Here is a 20,753-nt window from a genome sequence, read left to right as displayed (position 1 = left end):
ACCAGGTAGCTGACCCCTTGTCAGTCTACTCGTCCTGGGGTTGATCTGATAAGCGCGGTGCTTTTGGAGCCCAGGACATTTATAGGAGAAGCAGGGATTTAGGTGGGAACAAAAGAGGACTTCACATGAAAGAATAGGAATTTTCTGTGTTACATAAAGACCTCTATTTCATGCTTCATGAGTCACCTTAAATGCCGTTTTCTCAGTGAGGGTTTCCTGATCCCAGGTTTGGTGGCTCATTGTATTATGTGCTCTCATAGTACCCTAAACTTCTCGTACTCACCCCAATTATAATTAGGTAATCGTTTGATGTCCGTCTTCCCTGCAGACTATAAATTCCTCCGTCCTCTGTGCCTCCTTTCCTCTGAGCCCGCCCCCACCCAGCCAGTTATTCGGTTTCCACGCCAGGTGACACGAGTGCGTCTGTCCAAACAGACAGGACATCTCTAGGGAGTGGGGTGGTTCTGCGTGCAGGGCTGCGCGTGGGCCAGGGAATGGGTCTGAGGCCAGGCTGCAGGAGAAGGCGGGAGGCCTGGGGGTCTAGAGAGAGGACACCACTGTGACAGTATAGAAAGGACATGAAAGGAAACCAGAGATAAACCTCATCTGTTTCAAAATTTTAGCTAGAAATCTGTATGTAGAAAAGAAGCATCTTTATCATCAAGACAGACAGACAGACACACACACACACACACTCACACACACCCGCGGAAGGGACCTGAGCGAACTCTTTTGTTACTACAGTGGAGTTATATAAGATTTTCTGGACTGGTTTAAAAACTTAACTGTCATGTGTAATTTATTTCTTATTGGAACATACTTTGAGAGTACCCCCAAAATAACTACTACATATGAATTTTGGTAAGATATAATTATTGCTTTGTATCGAAGTGATTTTTTTTGTTGGTGGTGGTGGAGGTGGTGGCGATTTTGGCTCCTTCTAAAGCCAAATCTAGTAGTGCCTGGAACCTAGTAGGCGCTCAGTAAATAAATGTGCCATAAAGGAAGGAAATTGATCACTGATTGTACTCGGTGTCTATGCAGAAGGTAAGCAGAAAGAAATAGTTTATTTTAACAAAGTGCATAAAACTAAGGATACTTCTACAAATGCAATTCCCTTCAACCAATATTGGCTGAAGAAGAAAGAAGAGAGCTTAGAGAATGTCAAGGCTGTTGGGGGCAAAGGCGAGGTAGAAGAATGATGTGTGCCCAGGCCAGTTTGGGGCCCGCTGTTTCTTAGCTTGTTTATCATTATCAGGTATTTATTCAGCACATAATCGTAGCACATGACAGGGAACTGGCGGTGTTCATAAAGAGGTATAACACACAGCTTCTGCAGGAAAGAAACACCACAGTCACACTGGCCTTTTAAAGTCAGAATACGATCGCATTATTCTCCTGCTTAAAGACATCCACCTGTGGCCCTCTGCTCTGTCCTGCATCTTCCCACTGCCTTCTCGCCTCCACCATGGCCATGCTGCACTCACACTCCAGCCACGGCCTGTCCACGGTCACTGCTACCTTCCACCCAGCCTCACTGCCGTGGCTTCTGCCAGAGCCAGCTCCTGATGGACCCATGTGGAGATGTGGGCCCCAGATCCCACGCTGGAAGTCACAGAAGCTCTTATGAGAGACACCAAGAACAAAAAGATGAAGCTGGGGGGCACCTGGGTGGCTCAGTCAGCTAAGCATCCAGCTCCGGGTCAGGTCATGATCTGGCAGTTCGTGGGTTCGAGCCCCACGTCGGGGTCTGTGCTGACAGCTCAGAGCCTGGAGCCTGCTTTGGATTTTGTGTCTCCCTCTCTCTCTGCCTCTCCCCTGTTCATGCTCTGTCTTTCTCTCTCTCTCTCTCAAAAATAAAACAAAACATTAAAAAAAATTTTTTTAAAGATGAATCTGGGAGTTGGTGCCCCACTGGGATGATAATGGAGCCTTATGTGCTCTCTCATGTCCGGAAAGCAGAGGCCCAGATTGCTGCAAAAACAATTTGGACAGCAAATACCCGCCCATTGCAATCCTTGCTGAATTTTGTTGAGGCATCTGCAGACCTAGTCCTGGGTGAGAACAGCGAAGTGTTGAAAAGTAGCTGCTATGTCACCATGCAGACCGTTTCTGGAACTGGGGGCCTTGAGGATTGGAGCCGGTTTCCTACAAAGATTATTTTAAGTTCACCCAAGATGTCTTTCTGCCTGAACCATCCTAGGGAAATCACATACCCATCTTCAGGGATACTGGCCTGCAACTACATGGTTATCGATACTATGACCCCAAGACGTGTGGCTCTGACTTCACAGGCGCTCTAGAAGACATTCAAAAATGCCATAGCAAAGTGTTCTCCTCCTCCATGCATGTGCCCACAATCCCACGGGAATGGGGAGTGAGCAGTGGAAGGAAATAGCAACATTGGTGAAGAAGACCAACCTCTTTGCATTCTTTGACATGGCCTACCAAGGCTTTGCCAGTAGTCATGGTAACAAGGATGCCTGGCTGTATGCCACTTCATCGAACAGGGCATTCACGTTTGTCTCTGCCGACCCTATGCCAAGAACATGGGCTTATATGGTGAGCATGTGGGAGCCTTCACTGTGGTGGGCAAAGATGTTGATGAAGTCAAAAGGGTGGAGTCATGCCTGAAGATCTCGATCCGTCCCATGTAGTCCAACCCTCCAATCGATGGGGCCCAGATTGCCTCAACCATCCTGACCAGCCCTGACCTGCAGAAACAATGGTTGCAGGAAGTAAAGGCATGGCTGACCACATCATTAGCATGCTGGTCGCCAACCACAAGAAAGAGGGCTCCTCCCACATCACTGACCAGATGGCATGTTTTGTTTCGCAAGACTAAAGCCTGAACAGGTGGAGAGGCTGACCAAGGAGTTCTCCATCTACGTGACAAAGGATGGCCGCAACTCTGTGGCAGGGGTCGCCCCGGGCAACATGGACTACCTTGTCTACGCCATTCACTAGGTCATGACTTTCCTTGGTGAGAGGAAACAGAGACCACCTTCTTGTCTACAGCCTCTGCTATTGTGAGATTCACACGGAGAAGAAGGAGGGTGGATGGTGGTGAGCTGGTCATTTCTTTCAACCATAGTGCTTAACTCTCAACCATTGAGTGTGTTTCTCAGAAAAGAACGTGTAGTGAAATAGGGCAGAGGCATCTGTGGCTGGTGTCTGAAACTTTGTGGCTCAAAACCAAACTCCTGCTCATCTTTTAGCTGTTCTAAGAGTGTACCTGTACAAGAAAGACATAGTCGCCCCCCAAAGCTGCCAATCATGCCATTGCAATATTTCAGAAGCTTTAACTAGAGCACCTTATGGTGTTGGGGGCACCTCTGTGGATCCAGCATGAGAATAGCACCTACAGGAGGCATTGTGGGAAAATCTCATTCTAACATGAGCAGTCAGCCCTGTGTGTGTCCTCCCATGATTGAGTAAGCTTAGCAACAGACCTTGTTCCAGAAATGGTTTTCACGAAAACCAGCAAGTCTGCAGCAAGGAAAAGATGCTGTTTCCTGTCTTATTTAAGAAAAAAAAAATGCTCTTCTTTTTAATACCTTCAAACATTTTCATGTTCTTCTCTTCCCCTTTATCACTACTATTCTTTTCCTTAGGTACCAAGATCTAGAACTAGCCTAGATTTCCACCCTATTCTACTGCTTGGTTGACCAGCAACCCCATCCTATAGGGTAAACTTATTTGAAGAATGAAGAACATAATTTACGGCTCACCCCACACCCTCAGCTTCCTCATCAGAGAATAGCAGAGAGTAGGTCGCTGCACTTGTTTTTCAGCATCCTCTTCACTGATTGTTCGTCTCTTATCGGGAGGTTGCCTCTGCCCCGATGGACCCCTGACTTCATTCAGCGGTCGTGAAGCCTCTCATCTCACACCATGAGCAGGTGATGCAGGGCAGAACCAGGAAAGAGGCTACCTGGGCTTTGGTTTCAACCTTTGTGTGCTGTGAGCTGGGCTCAGGCTTCACCCTTTGGAAAGATAACCACCATCTACTCCAATCTGGTAGATTATTGCAGCCCGGTTTCTCTGTTAAAATAAAGTTACTGTTGGGGTGGCTGGTTGGCTCAGTCGGTTGGGTGTCTGACTCTTGATTTCGGCTCAGGTCATGATCACAATTGAGTCCCATGTCGGGCTCTGTGCTGGCAGTGCGGAGCCTGCTTGGAATTCTCTCTCTCCTCTCTCTACCCCTCCCCCACTCATATTCTCTCTCTCTCTCTCTCTCTCTCTCTCTCCCCCTCTCTCTCCCCCTCTCTCCCCCCTCTCTCTCTGCCCCTCCCCTGCTCGTGTGCTCTTCTTCTCTCTCAAAAATAAATAAATAAACTTAAAAATATAATTAAAAAATTAAAAAAAAATAAAGTTATTGTAGACCTGGTGGGGGGCAGGGGGAAGGCATCCTACTTCCCGTAAGATAAAGAGAACAGTCTCCAGCCTGTGTGCTCTAAGTCACCAGGCTTTTCTCAAGGCACTCTCCCTCCAAATCTCTGTCCTTCAAGTCTATGTGTCTTTCCATCCTTTGCTTGATTCTCCTGTCCACACACAGTTTTGTCTGCCTGAGGTGACCTCACTGTCCCCTAGCTAATGCCCACTCAGCCTTCAGAGGTCAGATCAAACTTCACTTCTTCAAGAAGACCTTCCCAAATCCCCTGGAATGGGTCCAGTTGCCCTGCCATTTTCTCTCATGCAAACTCCATGTCCCTTTAAAAGTACTTATCCAGAGAGTAATTAAGTAAATGGACAATTACGTGTTTAATGGCTGCCGCTCCTCTTGATTCAAACTTGAGGAAAATAAGCTTGTTTCTCTTATCCTTGCTGGATTCCCAGGTCTCAAAACAGTGCATTGTATGGTTGAGGGAATGAATGAATGTTAAATACAGTTATCTCCTTGTACTCTCCTACTCAGGCTTCTATTGTGGGCGTCTCATACTCTGTCCATCCCACAAGAATCAGAGTTCTTTAGGGTTCTGTCCTCAATCCTTGTTTTTCCCTTTTTTCCTAGCCTTCCAGTGAGATTCCACGGCAGCAGTTACCATCCTTCCATTCATCATTCTTACCAAGATCTCTCTGTAGATTCCCTACCCTCAGAACCACTGCCTCCTGGACATCCTCACGTTGACTTCATACAGGCACCTACACTTCAATTTTGATGCAAGCCGTGTTGTAAAAGCCTCGTCTGGTTATTGCCATAATTTCACGTTGCACTCCCTTCCCAGCCTTTCTCAACCACCAGCATCTCCTGAATGCAGACATCTCTTCTTGACCACTGGGCCTTAGCACGGCTGAGTTCAAACAAAGGAAGAGGAGTTGGGGGAAAGATGGAATGTAGGCTTTTCATGGAGGAGTAACATGAGGAAACTATTTCAGGCAGCTTCATTTCACTTATTCTGTAATCATATTATAGTTCCACCAGCGATTCCGATGACAAAATATTCATGACGTAGCAAAATTTTCATGACGTTTGTGGAAAATATTCAGAAGCTTTTGATTCAAGGGAAATTTAGTGCTTGGGAAAGATAGCAGAAGCAGAATGCAATTAAATCAGAGGAAAGGCAGAGTACTGCAGAAAGGGGAAAAACTTAAGATGGAAAAAGGAACACTTACTAATAAGCGAGGATGGCTGTCAAACATCAAGAAAACGAGAAATGGAATCCTGGTAGAAAATACCGTTAAGTCAGCATGCTAGAACCAAGCTTTCAAAGCTAATTTGTTTCTAATTGGATAGACTCTATAAAGCACGTAAGAGGAGAAACTAATTGGTGCAGCGGAAAGATCCTTGGAGTAGGAGTCTGAAGACAGACAGAGACTCAAGTCCCGCCTCTTCCATATGGTAAAACCTCAGTAGAATCGGAGACCAGGAGACCTGGCAGAAAGCTGAGAGGTCATCCCACCCACTCTGCGCCCTCGGAAAGCAAGGAAGTGGAGCCCACTTGTGGGGGCACCTCCGAAGCCACATTGCAGGAAGGGACAGAGAGATCAGTCCTGGCGCGCGGTACCCCACACCCGGCTGTCTCACTGGCTTCTTGCTCAAAACGTAGGAGATGCTATTTCTATACAAGCCTTTAAATATGCCATTTCAGTGGGAGTACAATTAGAAGGAGCAGCCACTGGCCGCCCTCATTTATGAAGCCACGCTGATCAAATTAAAAATAGCAATCATCATCAAATTACACAAATTGACTTCCTCCACGTCTCCAGAGCTGCTGGAGAGCCTAGAAGAGACCTGAAACAGAGCCAGAAAACTGAGGCGCAAGTGGTGATGCACAAAGCTGTGAGGAATAGTTAGAAATGCTTGTTTTCTCCGGTGACGATATATTAAGCGTGCATTAAGGCACTCAGGTAGGGGCTGTGGTGATTCAGATAGACCTTGGCGAAGTCTCTCCATGAGCAAGATGAGGCGGCCAGGATAGTCCCTAAGGGGACTTACGCACTACGGCTGACGTAAGTTCTGGGCTCAATGGGGACCCAAGGAAGAAAAGGCAATATCTCCCATGGGAGATGCACTCATGACCATCATTGTTAGTCCAGAAATACGTGGAGAGGCTCTTTTAGAGTGAATACAGGCTGACTTATACTCAAAATGAGGCGAGAGAATGAACTTAGCTTGCAGCATCAAAAGAAGCAAATAAAACCAGGGAAAGCATCTCTGCATGGAAAGTTAATCCAAAAATTATTTGCTGTAAACGCTATGGACTCTTTTTTTCTCACACACACAAAAGGATAGATTTCATTTGACTCGGACAGTTTAACTGTGCTAACTAAGGTTTTCAGGGCTCATTCAACTCATTTTATGAGTTATTTTTACAAAAACCCAATTACTTTAAAAATTGACTGCAAGCGTGCATACTTAAGCACTCCAAAAGCAGACAAATTAGCGCTTATAAAACAGTGAATCATACTGCAAGGTGTCTCCTAAAGACTGACTGTTCTTTGTAGTTACTTTGGGGAAACTCTGATACTTACAAACTTGTAACTTGCAAGTTGTCAGGAATAGCAGCAAAACTATTTTTAGAGCAAAAACATGAACCCTGGCCACCACCAGCAGAGGGCAGTAACAGTTACCTGTCCTCATTTTAGTCTGAATACAGTTTTGCCCCTGACATTAGCCATTAGTCTAATGTGTGTTTATTATATTCACATTTAGTATGTAGGTACTTTTGTGAATGTTCTTTATTCCATTATCTCCAATAAATGCAGAATAGAAATAGGGGCGCCTGGGTGGCTCAGTCAGTTAAGCCGCGGACTTCGGCTCAGGTCATGATCTCACAGTTGGCGGGTTCGAGCCCCCCATCCGGCTCTGTGCTGACAGCTCAGAGCCTGGAGCCTGCTTTGGATCATGTGTCTCCCTCTCCCTCTCCCCCACCCCGCCACTTGCGCTCTGTCTCTCTCTTTCTCAAAAATGAATAAACCATTAAAAAAATTTTTTTTAATGCAGAATAGAAGTAGGAACAATAGAAAACATGGAAGAAAATCATGTGCAGAAGACATTACGCACGGGCCCATAGGAACAATTCAGTATCACAAAAGGAACATGTGGAAAGAATTACTCTAATCTGTTGATAACATTTAGCAAACGATTAGGAAGAATAAACTACCCAATTGAAATTTTTACAAAAGGAGGGGAGGGCTTGGCAGGTGTAAGAAAAAAAGGCTAGTAGGTCGTGCAGCATTTCAACATGGTAAAAGGAGCAAGCCTCCAGGGCTTGCTGAGAAGACCTGATGACAAGTGACAGATGCCCAGGCGTCTTTGGACATGCACACTGTGTAGGTCAGGGGTGCCGTGTCCACAGCAGATGGAGTAGCTGAGAATTTCTGCAAGAAGATTCCGTCCCACACAGGGCTGTGGGGCTCAGTGAGGGGAACAAGAGCTGAATTCAGCTCCCTTTACCACCTCAGCTCCTGACCAACCTGCAAAAACAAATTGATTGCTGGGTAACTCCGGGGCATGTGCCAATCATCCTGGAGAGGGGCCGTGTGCCCAACAAATTTTCCGCACAGTTGAAACTGATCTGATTTGGAAATGGGTATCAAGTAGAAGTTACACTGCTGAAGGGGAGCAGAAGATGTCACCCCTACATATGCCACTTCGGCATAAGGATTATTTGGAGCTGAAGGCACCCGAGAAACAGCGGGAGCAGCAACGTTGCCCTGACCTCCCCTTTTCTTCCGGGAAGCAAGAGATAAAAACTCCCTTGTGAAAAATGTCCTCTCGGTATCAGGAGGAAAGAAACATTCTTATCACCAGAGAGGAGGCTGGGAAGATTCTGTACACACAGATCTTGTGAAATAAATTCTCCTCTTCCTTTGGCTTCCCCAGGTGACTTAATTACTTTTTCATAATTGCCTGCCTTTGTTCAGCTTGGTATAAAATAATTTACATTTCGCCACTTCTTTGAGTATTTGGGTTTTTGTCTGTGTGTGGAGGCTTCCATGTACATGTAAAAATAAATGCATACGCTTTTCTCCTGTTCATCTGTCTTATGTCTGGAGACCCCAGAAGGGGAGAGGTTTAAGTTTTGCCTCCCTTACATTAGCAATGAGGAAAAGACCCTATCTGATTTTAAAGGTCTTAGAAGAATGGTTTGTTCACCTATGGGATGACAACACATTGGAGGACCATAGCCATAAACTTCTCCTAGCCATTAGAACCTACATGGGGGAAAAAAAGCCTTATTAACAGCCTTTTATGACCTGGTTGGTTGTATGCATATATGGTCACCAATATTCTCTCCTTGGATGCCTACACTCGCTGCTTCTCCCATTCAAGTGCGATCTATTTCCTCTCGCTTTGAATCTGGACTGACCTTGCACCGTATTTCACTTGTTTTCATTTCTGTCCATGTCGGAATGCAACAGAAATGACATTCTGGGTCTTCTGAGCCCAGGATTTAAGAGATTGGCAGCCTCAGCTCGCTCCCTCTCTCTCAGGAGCCAGCTGCCATGTGAAAAGCCCAACTACACGGAGATCGACGTGCTGTGAAGCAGCCGGAGCCAGCAGTGTGGACAGATCATAGGGAGGAGAGCCAAGACACCTGGCTGGTGCCCCCAGCCCGTCAGCCAACGGAATGCAGACACACAACCAGCTCCAGGTATGACCAGCAGGAAACCCACCAGGTAACCCGCAGAATCATGAAATTATAAGAAACTGCTTTTGTTTTAAGCCTGGAAGTTTTGGGGTCGCTCATTTTGCATTTCTGTAATGACAAATGTGAAAACAAAACCAAAAACAGATGCCTATATGAGATTTCCTGGGAAGGTCAGCAAAAAACCCAAAGGTGAGGTAACAAAGGTAAGAAGAAAAATTTCGAGTCGAACTTTTGAAAACGGAGCGGGCTATGTTGTCACTGGAGAGACAAGACAGATGACCATGGCTGTGGGCTGTTGGAAGGGATTCCTCTCGGGTATAGGACACTGGCGTAGATCAGTGGTTTTCAGTCTACTTCAGTCATGGAACTCCAATAGACACAATTGACAAAATACTATTTTATTAGTAAATTCTTTTTAAGTTTAAAGCATCCCTTTCACTTGTTAAAAGGGCCATCGATGAGATCAATACATGAACTTTAATGAAAACAAATTGTAATGGGATCTATACTTATAACCTCAATACCCACTTCTTTTTTTTTCCTTTTTAAAAAAAAATTTTTTTAACATTTTATTTATTTCTGAGAGACAGAGAAGGCAGAGCATGAGCAGGGGAGGGGCAGAGAGAGAGGGAGACACAGAATCCAAAGCAGGCTCTAGGCTTTGAGCTGTCAGCACAGAGCCTGACGTGGGGCTCAAACTCACAAACTGTGAGATCATGACCTGAACTGAAGTCAGACGCTTAACCAACTGAGCCACCCAGGTGCCCCTTTCCTTTTTTTTTGTTAATATGAAATGTATTGTCAAATTGGTTTCCATACAACACCCAGTGCTCATCCCAACAGGTGCCCTCCTCAATGCCCATCACCCACTTTCCCCTCCCCACCAACCCCCATCAACCCTCAGTTTATTCTCAGTATCCACTTTATTTCTATATGTTACTTTGAATGCGCCATATCCTGAAAATTCTAATTAACCTAGAAGTACGCGGAGAGGAACTCAAGTTCAGGGATTTTGCCCCAAAGTAGAGGAAAACATCCCCAAACATCCCAGGACATGGTAGCTGCTCAATTAATGCTTCCTAAATGTGTAAAAAAGGAGGAGGCTTTAGGAATAGAGTTCTGGTCAGGTGCCTTTTTCCCAAAATGATCATTTTCATGGCAGATAGCAGTGATGAAGATCTCTCCAGTGGACGTGGTCCCAATCCGATTCTCTTCACTCATTTGCTTAGTTCTAGAACCATCTAAGGGAGCAGGCCCCTCTTTTTTTTTTTTTTTTAAATCTATTTGAGGTGTAAGAAACTCTCAGCCTCCCTTCTCTGCTTCTTTACCAGGAAGGTCGGCTTCCAGGCAGTGGAGACCAGCACCTTAATCAGCCTGTTGTTCCTCGTCTTGCTTGAACACAACCAACAGAGCTGTTTTTATTATCTTTGCCCTTTTTTCCACCCCCCGCAAACCGCACTTGACGCCTCTTCCCAAAAGAGATAACTTCATTCATTTCACTTTCACTAATTCGAATTGAATTTCATTCATTTTAAATTGTGGATGCTTGGGTGTTACACCCAAATCAGTGTGGCCTTACTTTATAGCCTCCTGTGCTAAGAATCTCTGAATAGTGATTTTTTTTTTCAACATTTTTTATTTATTTTTGGGACAGAGAGAGACAGAGCATGAACGGGGGAGGGGCCGAGAGAGAGGGAGACACAGAATCGGAAACAGGCTCCAGGCTCCGAGCCATCGGCCCAGAGCCTGACGCGGGGCTCGAACTCCCGGACCGCGAGATCGTGACCTGGCTGAAGTCGGACGCTCAACCGACTGCGCCACCCAGGCGCCCCTGAATAGTGATTTTTGTTTCACCGCAGCTGACCATACTAATTATTGGGTACCTGTTTTGTGGAAGGATGGAGCTGGTGTTCACAATCGGAGGCAGTGGATTCTTTCTGCGGTGCTCGGTCTCAGCCTTTGAGACAAGACGCATACAGAATCGCTTGGGGGTCACTGCAGCTGACTTGGTATTTTTAGCTGAAGCTATTTTTACTGAGGATGCTCTATCAGCATCGGCAGATGTAGCGTCCTGTGATGTAAAATGGCTCCACCGATGAAACATATTTCTCCCCCTTCCCCTGCCACTTGCCGAGACTCGGGTGGCTGAAGGAGACACGGGGGAAGGGAGGAAGAAAATGCAAGGGACAGCAGCTGCGAACATCATGACCTCCAGCAGATTGCTAAGAGGAGGTCCTTCTGGGCCAAGTCGGAGTCTCAATGATCTTGGAGGAGGTTTCCTGGAATCTTTTGCTTTGTCAACCCATCTGCCCTCCCCACCGTCCTCCCCGGCATTGGGTGCGTTATCTCTTTTAAATGCCGCTTATCACTTTGCATGGCAACCAAGAGTGTATGTGCTGCGTGCTCACATGTGCCCTGAGCTCCTCGAGGGCGGGACTCTGTCTGGGACCACCCGTGTCCCTAGCTTGGTGGGTATGAAAGAAATGCTGGCTGGAAGGATTCTCAATAGTGCCCTTTCGCTTGCCCTCAATCCACGGTTGGCAGCGTGAATCCCGTTTCAGATAGCACCTTAATATCAAAGCACTTGAAACTCGAAGCCAACAGTAGGGTCCTAAAATCTGCATAAATATTTATCCTGTGATTCATTAAGTGCTTGATCTTTTGAAGGTTTGCCCATTTCCTTGCTCACGTTTGGTCCTTGAAAACAAGTAGTTACATGCAATTATTGTTTGGTGGATAGAGTTTTAAGAAAGTAAATATACATATAGCCCCAGGCCTTCTGGCTTTAGAATATAAGCATGTGATCTTCGCACACCCCACTGGGGGGCCCTCTCTGAAGGCTCCTCACGGCCCCAACCCGGCTCCCTCTGGCAACGTCCACGGACACCTGTTCAGTCACACCCTTCCTTCTTCCTCTTCTCTTTTTCCTCCTCCCTTCGGAAGATCACATCCCCCTCCTTTTACTGCCTCAACTCTGCCAATTCTTTTTGTAAGACACTCCTTCCTCTAACTGTTCTTTTTACCTTGACTTATTCCACCCTGTCAGACAAGAGAGCATCTATCGCCATCCTTTCCCCACTCCCTTTCTAAGGTAAGGGGGGAAAAAGCCTTAACTTAGAGATGAAGAGCGAAAAAATAGCAACCGTGTTAAAAAAAATCCATGTGTTTTCACAAGCAATGATATGACAATAAATAGTGCCACTGATCTTTTTTTTAATGTTTATTTTTTTTTTTAATTTTGAGTTTTTGAGACAGAGAGAGACAGAGCATGAACGGGGGAGGGTCAGAGAGAGAGGGAGGCACAGAAGCAGAAGCAGGCTCCAGGCTCTGAGCTGTCAGCACAGAGCCGGATGTGGGGTTTGAACTCGCGGACCGCGAGATCATAACCTGAGCCAAAGTCGGTCGCTCAACCGACTGAGCCACCCAGGCGCCCCGTTGTTTATTTGTTTTTTAAGAGAGAGAACACAAGCAGGGGAGGGGCGGAGAGAGAGGGAGACACAGAATCCGAAGCAGGCTCCAGGCTCTGAGCTGTCAGCACAGAACCCGATGCGGGGCTCGGGCTCACAAACTGTGAGATCATGACTTGAGCTGAAGCCTGACGCTCAACCGACTGGGCTACCCAGACATCCCGGCCACTGATCTTTAAAACCCAGAAATGTCCTTCAGAATCAGCTCAGTCTTTATCCATCTCCTCAGCCTCGTGAGGGGAAAAGCGACTCCTTTTCATTGGCCAACAGAGTTTACACTTAAAAAAAAAATTACTCCGTAGTTTCTTTCATTTTCATATTTAAAAATTCTTGGTAACACAGTGGTATTTTTCTTAGTGCTTTTGTTTGTCAATAGCTAGCATTTTAACTACATGTAGATAGAGGGAAGACTGGTCTCAAAGACCAGCCTGCAAATTCTTAAAACATTGTTTCCATGGAGAACTGTGTCCTAAGGTCCAGAAAAACCGATTGAAAGCATACTTTCCCAACACGGTGTTTGCGATGTGGGTAACAGTCCATGGTGATTAGTCTTTGTATTCGGAAAAATCGGTTGTGCTGCTAATTCCTAACTTTCTTCTCGTGTGGCCATTTCATACGGGTAATTTACTCTATCTGGCTTAGCTTCCACTTTACTTGATAATCTTTTTTGAGATTTGGAACAATTTTTCTACATTCAGCGACCTAATCCCTCAGTGGCACACACATGCACAAAAATCATATCAACTAGTCAGGGACTTGGAATATTGAACCTTATTAGATGTCCATTTTATTCTGCCATATGGTCACCCATTATTTAAAAAAGGGAAACCACAGTCATAAAGCAAATTCCTTTCTATTCTACTACAGACTGGATTTTTGGTATTCAGTGTTTCTGAGTAATGTGCCTATTTACATTAATTTACTTTATGCTTAATTTATATAATTATTATATTAATGTGTGTATTTGTATCCATAATCATATATGTACTTGACTATATATCTTATTTTTATTTGTGGTTTTCTCTTCTGTGTTATAAAGGGTGAACTAAAACATTACAGTTGAATAAAGATCTCATTTGTCATTTACAAAATAATTTATGAAATTGTATGCCACTCCACTGAGAGGCTGGAGCAGGAGGGACAACCTAGTTGGTCCCACAAAGCCTGAGGTGGGTACTTCTGGCCCAAATTCTAATGTGCTCAGCCAGAACGCAAATACTGGAAGGTGTTGTCCTGGAAGGTAAGCTGAGCTAAAAGCTGGGAAAGTAGGTCTAAGGCACATTGCCCGTGAAGAAGACCAGGAGAAAACCAGGAGCTGAGGTTCAGAGTTGGAAAGGAGAGGGTGAGGGGGCTCTGGGGAGGTAGGAATTCAGTTTCTGGAGATAGCGTGCCAATGCCTGTATCCTGGGGCCATTTAAAGGGGCCAGAGACCTTGAGTTTTTCCTGAGAACTCAAATTTGGTTTAACATTTTAAAATTGACCAATGAAAGTAAATATATCAAGAGTCTAAGAGAAAATATATGATCATCTCAACAGATAGAAAAAAAACATTGAGAAATCCATCCACCCATCCACCCATCCACCCATCCACGATAAAGTGTTCCAACAAACTCAGAAGTGCACTTCATCAACTAGATACAGTGTATGTATGAGAAACCTACATCTAACCTCTTAACGGTAAAGGACAAAACAGGAATGTATGTTTAACCACATGTATTCAGTACCCTACAGGAGGTTCTAGCCAGTGCAATAAGGACAAAAGAGATACAAAAGGTATTCCGATTTGAAAGGAAGAAGTGATTATCTGTCAATTCACTAATGACATGCCTATGTTGAAAATCCTAGGAAATCCACAAAAAATGTGTTTAGAACTAATATGTGCATTTAGTAAACTTGCAGGATACAAGATCAATATACAGAAAATCAGTTACATCCCCATACAGTAGCAACAAACAGTTGGAGATTACAATTTTTTTAAATTGTTTATTTACGAAAAATTTTTAAAGACCACTTATAATACTAACAAAAATATGAAATATTTTGGGATTCATCTTTGAGAAGACGTGTAGGATCAGTTCATTGAAAATGTCAAGATATTGCTAAGAGAAAGTAAACATCTAGACAAATGGAGATATATACCATGTTCATGGGTCAGGAGACTCAATAGCCTTGTCTATTGGGATAGTGGTGGATGTACAGTAATAGTTCAGAATGTCAGTTATCCTAAAATTGCTCCATAGATTCAATGCAGTCCCAGTGGACTTTTTTTGGTAGAAATTACTAAGCTGATGATATAGTTTATAAGGAAATACAAAATATGTAGACAATTAAAAAAAAACTTTGGAAAGGAACAAAGTTGGGTGACTTATACTATTTGACTTCAAGGCATATTGTAAAGCTAGAGCAATCAATACAGAATAGTCCATAACAATAAACAAACTGATCAATGGAGAAGAATGGAAATAGATCCACACACATATGGTCATTTGTTTTCTTCAAATTTTCAAATGGAAAGGGCAATTCAGTGGAGACAGAATAGTCTTTACAACCAATGGTGCTAGATAATGGTGCTTCATGTATCCATATGAAAGAAAAATTAACCTTGATATGTATCTTTCTCTCTCTATATATAAAATATATAAATTAATTCAAAATTGATAAATCTAAATATCATGTAATATAAAATGATAACTGTAAAACTCCTAGCAGAGGAGAAAATATTTGTGACCATGGATTAGGCAAATGAAAAATTGATAAAGTACACATCATCAAAAATGATTTCTACTCTTAAGAAAGTTAAGATAATGAAAAGATGAACCATAGCATCCAGAATATGTGGCGAATCTCAAAAGCACAAGTATAAGAAAAATAGCCCAATTTAAAATTGGGCAAAAGATTTGAATGGACCAAAGAAGACATATGAGTGGCAGGTTTATGCATGAAATGATACCCCGTAGAATCAGTCACTAGGAAAATGCAAAATAAAGCTGCACACCCTTATCAGAATGTCCAATGTTTAAAAGTCTGGGAGTTGATGAGGATACAGAGGACTGGAACTCTCATTCACTGCCATTGGGAAGGTAAATGTTACACTCAATTTGGAAATACATTTTGACAGGTTTTTTTTAAGTTTTTATTTTAAGAGAGAGAGAGAGAGAGAGAGAGAGCGTGCGCACAGGTGGGGGAGGGGCGGCGAGGGCAGGAGAGAGAGAATCCCGAGCAGTCTCTGTGCTGTCAGTGCAGAGTCCCATGCAGGGCTCGAACTCGCAAACTGTAAGATCATGACCTGAGCTAAAGTCGGCTGACAGTTTCTTAAAAAGATGAAAATACACCTACCATATGATCTAGCCATTCTATTTCTTGTTATTTATTTAAGAGGAATGAAAGCATATGTCCAGACAAAGATTTGGACACATATGTACATTTCAGTGTTTTAGGTAACAAGCAAAAACTGGAAACAAGCCGGATGTTCATCACGAGGGGAAGGGACAAGCAGCTGACAGCATGTCCATATAATAGAACAGTGCTCTGCAGAGACCTGAGACACACTATTGTTACGTGCAACAACATGGCTGGATCCCCGAATGAACACACCGAGTAAAAGAAGTTGGACACACACACAGGAAGAGCACTTCACGTGTAGATTTCATTTGCCTAAAATGGTAGAGACTGCAAATTAATCTCTAATGACAGCAAGCAGATCAGCGATTGCCTGGTGTGAGGGGAAGGGCTGGGGCGGGGCGCGGTTGGGGGGGAGGCATGAGAAAACATTTGGAGGTGATGATTATGTTCCCTAGCTTGATGGTGGTGATAGCTTCATGAGTGTTCACCTGTGGCAAAATTTATGAAATTTTGTAATTTAAAATTTGTTTTAATGTTTATTTTTCAGAGACAGAGATAGAGACAGAGTGTGAGCTGGGGAGGGACAGGGGGAGGGGGAGGCACAGAATCCAAAGCAGGCTCCAGGCTCTGAGTTGTCAGCACAGAGCCGGACGCGGGGCTCGAAATCATGGACCACGAGATCATGACCTGAGTCGAAGTGGGACACTTAACTGACTGAGCCACCCAGGCGCCCCTGAAATTCTATAAATGCATGCCAGTTTGTGTATCAATAAAGAGGTTTATGTCACATGGAAAAATCTCCAAAATATGTTTTTATGTGAAAGAATTGGAAGGTTTATAGGAGTATGTATACTTCATTAGTACAGGCTTGTTCTCCTATTGTTAAGATAGATGATAGATAGATAGATGATAGATACATAGATACACAGATAGGTAGATAGATAAATGATAGATAGTCAGTCTGGTCATTGAATGTAATTTCTGGAGAATTCACAAGACACTGCCAACAGTAGTTCTTTCTGAGTAAAGAGCACTGAGGTTTTGGGGGGGGGTGTTGGTACAGAGGACAAAGATTTCTTCATTCTGTACTGTTCTTTACCATTTGAAGGTTTTATGTGGTTTATATATTACCTTTATTTTAAAAATTCTTTTTCATCAGAAAAAAGGTCTGGAAAGAATTGGGCAAAAAAAGAAATATTTCAAGAGTAATTTCTGCCCTAAAGGTAAATGGAAGAGTGGTTAGCATTTAATATCTATATAGATATCTGTAAAGCCTGATAATCCTACACCTTCTGGAATCCAAATTTGTGTGTTGCTAAATTGCAAGAAATTTTAAACATTTGTAAAAGCTGCTGCACATAGCTCGAGGTGGAGACTGCTTTTTGTCCCCTAATGTTTGTTCTCCCATTGTGGCACAGCGATGGAATTTTAACAGCTCAGAATAATGGATAACTGCCTTTCCCAGCTTCGACTCCTGCCCTGCCAGCCTCTGTCCCTCTTGACCCAGCCCACCCCCACCCCGTCACTATCTTCCCATCCACTCCTTCTCTTCCTTCCCCACGGAGACCTCACGGTAGTCAGATGTTGTGCATGATAGCTGAAGGCTCCCAGGATGAATGTCCCAAGAGATACTGGCAAAAGTCTCATTTCTGTTTCTTCCTACCTGGGAGATCACACGGCATCACTTTTGCCACTTTCTAAAGGCCTGGGCAGGTTCAAGGAGAGGGGCTGTATCTCTGCCAGTTTCTGTTGGTTTTTTAAAAAATATTTTTTTAAGTTTATTTATTTTGAGAGAGAGAGAGAAGAGAGCACAGGCAGGGGAGGAACAGACAGAGGGAGAGACAGAGAGAATCCCAAACAGGCTCTGCACTGTCAGCACGGAGTCCTATGAGGGGCTCAAACTCACAAAACGTGAGGTCATGACCTCAGCTGTAATCAAGAGTTGGACGCTTAACCGATTGAACCACCCAGGGCCCCTCTGTGCCAGTTCTTGATGGGAGTGTCTGGGGATTTGTGGGTATGTCTTAGAACCATCACAGAGACCCTTTGTCTAAAGGGAGTGCATACCCCTTTTCTCTTCCTTATCCTTCCCTCCATCCTGCTACCTGGAATGTGGCTTTTACCATCCTGGACCGTGAGGTGAGGCCAGCACCCACAGAGCAACAAGATGGAGGGAATCTGGGTCACTGTGAACCATCACGCCAGCCCTTTACCACCTACTTGGACTCCTATTTTGTTTCAGAAAATGTTATTCTGAGTTTTCCATCACTCACAGCCAAATCTAACCCGTGCTGATTAGCAAGGTCAGCAGGACTAGACAACAAAAACCTTAAAAAGATCAGGGAGTAAGAGCAATCCTATAAAAACGCAGGAAAAATAACATTCCACTAGCCTACCACCCTTGAAGACTGAAGTTATTGTTATGGCTTTGTAGGGGGAAATCTCATATTCTACTTTCTGTAGGTAGTCAAGGGGTCAGCCCTACAGAACCAGAGTGATGGATGTGAATTGCAGTGCACGTGGTAGGTGAGTGTGTGGGGGGGGGCCGGGGGGTCCGTCTACCTTGACGGGGGTGAAGCTGGGTGCCTGGTACACGAGCCTCCTCTGGCTTATCTCCTTAGATCCTTTGATGAAAACTCTCACAGATTCTCAAGTCAGAATACTTCCAGGGGCGCCTGGGTGGCTCAGTCTGTTAATCGTCTGACTCGCGGTCTTGATCTCGCGGTTTGTGAGTTCGAGCCCCACGTCAGGGTCTGTGCTGACAGCTCGGAGCCTGGAGCCTGTTTCAGATTCTGTCTCTCTCTTTCCCTTCCCCACTCGCACTCTCTCTCTCACTTTCTCTCTCAAAAATAAACATTAAAAATTATAAAAAAAAAAAAAAAAGAATACTTCCAGTGAAGCCGACAATCACCTCTTAATCCAAAGCAGTGTTTAGCATCTGTGAATGAGATTTGGGGCAGATTCCAAGGGCTGCTTAAAGTTAAGGAATTATTGAAGGGAGGGAATTGTATGATGAGTAGCTACATACAATACTTATATGAGTAACACAGTATAACCCACTCCCACCAGGATTACATTTTCCTACACAAAATATTCCTGCAGTCACTTTTTTTTTTTTTTTTTTGAGAAGAACTTTTCAGAGCCCGTCTATCCTCTGACCGTTTATCATTTGGGGTTTTCCCGTGTCTTATATCCTTTTGGGTGATTTTTTTCGGAATCAAGGTGTCTGGTAGAATTAATTCTGATGCATTTTAATGCCACTCTTCATTGTTAGTCATTCTCAGAAAATTATAAATATTTCATGTTGGGTATTGCCAAATGTTACGCATCATGGTTCTACATGAATAATCTCTTGCTGATAATTGCTAGTGAGGCTTATGGTCTTCCGACTTGCTAGAGTTCATGGAGATTTATTGACTTAGAGCTAATTAAATTGCTGCCTGCTGCTTTTGAAATTCTGCCACAGAAACATGCCTGTCATTAGCACAGCCTTTGTGCAGGAAGCCTGAGTTGGATTGAGACACAGACATTTTTCCTAAGTGCTTGCTGGGGCTGGGGGTGGGGAAATGGGATGGCTTCACAGGGACTGAGGTTGTATAAAAAATGTAACCACGGGCACCGTTTTGCTGTTTCGTGTTTGTGTGTTTACTTTTGGTTTTCTGAGATTTTCGAAATGTATGCTTAAACTTGCTACATTTCCTTTCCAGAATTTCTCTACAAATGGGAATTCTGTTTGCTGGCCAGCCATCCTGATTTCTTTTGATGTATAACTTTTAGGAGCATTTTTATTTTTAAAATGTTTTCCAAGTTTATCTATTTCGAGAGAGACAGAGACAGCAGGGAGAGAGAGAGGAGGGAGGGAGAGAGAGAATCCCAAGCAGGCTCCATGCTGCCAAGCACAGAGCCTGATGAGGGGCTTGAACTCACGAACCGTGAGATCGTAACCTGAGCTGAAACCAAGAGTCGGATGCTTAACTGACTGGGCCACCCAGGTGCCCCTTATGAAAAAAATTTAAAACCAATATATTTTGCTGCAAGATTGTGAATCCGTGAATAACTTGGGATAATTAGAGAATTTGCAAATACGTGAATAATTTGTGAATATCTGAATAATTTGGGATAAAACAAAATACACAGGTTTTTGATTTAGGATATGACTGAAGAAGCTTTCGGAGTAGAACTAACCATCCTTCATGGCCACATTAGGCCTATGATGTCCCTTCACATCAAATCTGTCGGAGGAGAACTGATCAAGAAGCCCAGTTGTGGCCTGGAACACGACCGCCTTCTACCACTGCCCAGTTATGTGGCCGCTTTGTCGGTTGTATGTCATTTAATCTCCCCTGCCTCAGTTTCCTCCTCCAGGAAATAGTGATCGCAATCGTACTATCCCATAAGGTGGTTGTGAAGATTAAGAGACCACCTGTTCACAGGCTTTAAGATGGTCAGCAAATGTTAGTTGGTACTATTTTTTTTTTTTTTAATTTTTTTTAAAAAAAATTTTTTTTTTCAACATTTTTTATTTATTTTTGGGACAGAGAGAGACAGAGCATGAACGGGGGAGGGGCAGAGAGAGAGGGAGACACAGAATCGGAAACAGGCTCCAGGCTCCGAGCCATCAGCCCAGAGCCCGACGCGGGGCTCGAACTCACGGACCGCGAGATCGTGACCTGGCTGAAGTCGGACGCTTAACCGACTGCGCCACCCAGGCGCCCCAGTTGGTACTATTTTTATTTTCATTGTTATAATTCTAGTAATAAGACTCACGTATATGCTGAACTTGCGCGTTTGAGAAGTTTTCCACCTGCCGTTTCATTTGACCTCAACCGCAGGGAACTCAGTTTTG

The 20,753-nt window shown here is 44.1% G+C and overlaps 1 long non-coding RNA gene and 1 pseudogene across 1 annotated transcript in view; both read left to right on the top strand.

The window, feature by feature from the left end:
- Nucleotides 1-16,275, top strand: part of LOC131506479 (uncharacterized) — a 40,887-nt gene extending 24,612 nt beyond the window's left edge. Inside the window, exons 3-4 of the long non-coding RNA XR_009258965.1 lie at nt 8,941-9,101; nt 15,995-16,275. This is a non-coding gene — a long non-coding RNA (uncharacterized LOC131506479). The remainder of the gene's footprint in view (nt 1-8,940; nt 9,102-15,994) is intronic.
- On the top strand, nt 1,354-2,990 carry LOC131506478 (aspartate aminotransferase, mitochondrial-like; annotated as a pseudogene).
- Nucleotides 16,276-20,753: the final 4,478 nt, after the last annotated feature.

This window comes from Neofelis nebulosa, chromosome 3 (assembly GCF_028018385.1).
Source record: "Neofelis nebulosa isolate mNeoNeb1 chromosome 3, mNeoNeb1.pri, whole genome shotgun sequence".
Lineage (NCBI taxonomy): Eukaryota > Metazoa > Chordata > Mammalia > Carnivora > Felidae > Neofelis > Neofelis nebulosa.
The sequence above is the reverse complement of the archived record's forward strand: the minus strand, read 5'-3'. Positions and strand labels throughout refer to the sequence as shown.